Here is a 2,500-nt window from a genome sequence, read left to right as displayed (position 1 = left end):
TAGGGTTAGGGTTAGGGTTAGGGTTAGGGTTAGGGTTAGGGTTAGGGTTAGGGTTAGGGTTAGGGTTAGGGTTAGGGTTAGGGTTAGGGTTAGGGTTAGGGTTAGGGTTAGGGTTAGGGTTAGGGTTAGGGTTAGGGTTAGGGTTAGGGTTAGGGTTAGGGTTAGGGTTAGGGTTAGGGTTAGGGTTAGGGTTAGGGTTAGGGTTAGGGTTAGGGTTAGGGTTAGGGTTAGGGTTAGGGTTAGGGTTAGGGTTAGGGTTAGGGTTAGGGTTAGGGTTAGGGTTAGGGTTAGGGTTAGGGTTAGGGTTAGGGTTAGGGTTAGGGTTAGGGTTAGGGTTAGGGTTAGGGTTAGGGTTAGGGTTAGGGTTAGGGTTAGGGTTAGGGTTAGGGTTAGGGTTAGGGTTAGGGTTAGGGTTAGGGTTAGGGTTAGGGTTAGGGTTAGGGTTAGGGTTAGGGTTAGGGTTAGGGTTAGGGTTAGGGTTAGGGTTAGGGTTAGGGTTAGGGTTAGGGTTAGGGTTAGGGTTAGGGTTAGGGTTAGGGTTAGGGTTAGGGTTAGGGTTAGGGTTAGGGTTAGGGTTAGGGTTAGGGTTAGGGTTAGGGTTAGGGTTAGGGTTAGGGTTAGGGTTAGGGTTAGGGTTAGGGTTAGGGTTAGGGTTAGGGTTAGGGTTAGGGTTAGGGTTAGGGTTAGGGTTAGGGTTAGGGTTAGGGTTAGGGTTAGGGTTAGGGTTAGGGTTAGGGTTAGGGTTAGGGTTAGGGTTAGGGTTAGGGTTAGGGTTAGGGTTAGGGTTAGGGTTAGGGTTAGGGTTAGGGTTAGGGTTAGGGTTAGGGTTAGGGTTAGGGTTAGGGTTAGGGTTAGGGTTAGGGTTAGGGTTAGGGTTAGGGTTAGGGTTAGGGTTAGGGTTAGGGTTAGGGTTAGGGTTAGGGTTAGGGTTAGGGTTAGGGTTAGGGTTAGGGTTAGGGTTAGGGTTAGGGTTAGGGTTAGGGTTAGGGTTAGGGTTAGGGTTAGGGTTAGGGTTAGGGTTAGGGTTAGGGTTAGGGTTAGGGTTAGGGTTAGGGTTAGGGTTAGGGTTAGGGTTAGGGTTAGGGTTAGGGTTAGGGTTAGGGTTAGGGTTAGGGTTAGGGTTAGGGTTAGGGTTAGGGTTAGGGTTAGGGTTAGGGTTAGGGTTAGGGTTAGGGTTAGGGTTAGGGTTAGGGTTAGGGTTAGGGTTAGGGTTAGGGTTAGGGTTAGGGTTAGGGTTAGGGTTAGGGTTAGGGTTAGGGTTAGGGTTAGGGTTAGGGTTAGGGTTAGGGTTAGGGTTAGGGTTAGGGTTAGGGTTAGGGTTAGGGTTAGGGTTAGGGTTAGGGTTAGGGTTAGGGTTAGGGTTAGGGTTAGGGTTAGGGTTAGGGTTAGGGTTAGGGTTAGGGTTAGGGTTAGGGTTAGGGTTAGGGTTAGGGTTAGGGTTAGGGTTAGGGTTAGGGTTAGGGTTAGGGTTAGGGTTAGGGTTAGGGTTAGGGTTAGGGTTAGGGTTAGGGTTAGGGTTAGGGTTAGGGTTAGGGTTAGGGTTAGGGTTAGGGTTAGGGTTAGGGTTAGGGTTAGGGTTAGGGTTAGGGTTAGGGTTAGGGTTAGGGTTAGGGTTAGGGTTAGGGTTAGGGTTAGGGTTAGGGTTAGGGTTAGGGTTAGGGTTAGGGTTAGGGTTAGGGTTAGGGTTAGGGTTAGGGTTAGGGTTAGGGTTAGGGTTAGGGTTAGGGTTAGGGTTAGGGTTAGGGTTAGGGTTAGGGTTAGGGTTAGGGTTAGGGTTAGGGTTAGGGTTAGGGTTAGGGTTAGGGTTAGGGTTAGGGTTAGGGTTAGGGTTAGGGTTAGGGTTAGGGTTAGGGTTAGGGTTAGGGTTAGGGTTAGGGTTAGGGTTAGGGTTAGGGTTAGGGTTAGGGTTAGGGTTAGGGTTAGGGTTAGGGTTAGGGTTAGGGTTAGGGTTAGGGTTAGGGTTAGGGTTAGGGTTAGGGTTAGGGTTAGGGTTAGGGTTAGGGTTAGGGTTAGGGTTAGGGTTAGGGTTAGGGTTAGGGTTAGGGTTAGGGTTAGGGTTAGGGTTAGGGTTAGGGTTAGGGTTAGGGTTAGGGTTAGGGTTAGGGTTAGGGTTAGGGTTAGGGTTAGGGTTAGGGTTAGGGTTAGGGTTAGGGTTAGGGTTAGGGTTAGGGTTAGGGTTAGGGTTAGGGTTAGGGTTAGGGTTAGGGTTAGGGTTAGGGTTAGGGTTAGGGTTAGGGTTAGGGTTAGGGTTAGGGTTAGGGTTAGGGTTAGGGTTAGGGTTAGGGTTAGGGTTAGGGTTAGGGTTAGGGTTAGGGTTAGGGTTAGGGTTAGGGTTAGGGTTAGGGTTAGGGTTAGGGTTAGGGTTAGGGTTAGGGTTAGGGTTAGGGTTAGGGTTAGGGTTGAGGGTTAGGGTTAGGGTTAGGGTTAGGGTTAGGGTTAGGGTTAGGGTTAGGGTTAGGGTTAGGGTTAGGGTTAGGGTTAGGGTTAGGGTTAGGGTTAG

This window comes from Fistularia commersonii, chromosome 14 (assembly GCF_037954325.1).
Source record: "Fistularia commersonii isolate RoL2024-O1a breed Wild chromosome 14, RoL_Fcom_v1.0, whole genome shotgun sequence".
Classification (NCBI taxonomy): Eukaryota; Metazoa; Chordata; class Actinopteri; order Syngnathiformes; family Fistulariidae; genus Fistularia; species Fistularia commersonii.
This window is presented reverse-complemented; position numbering follows the sequence as displayed.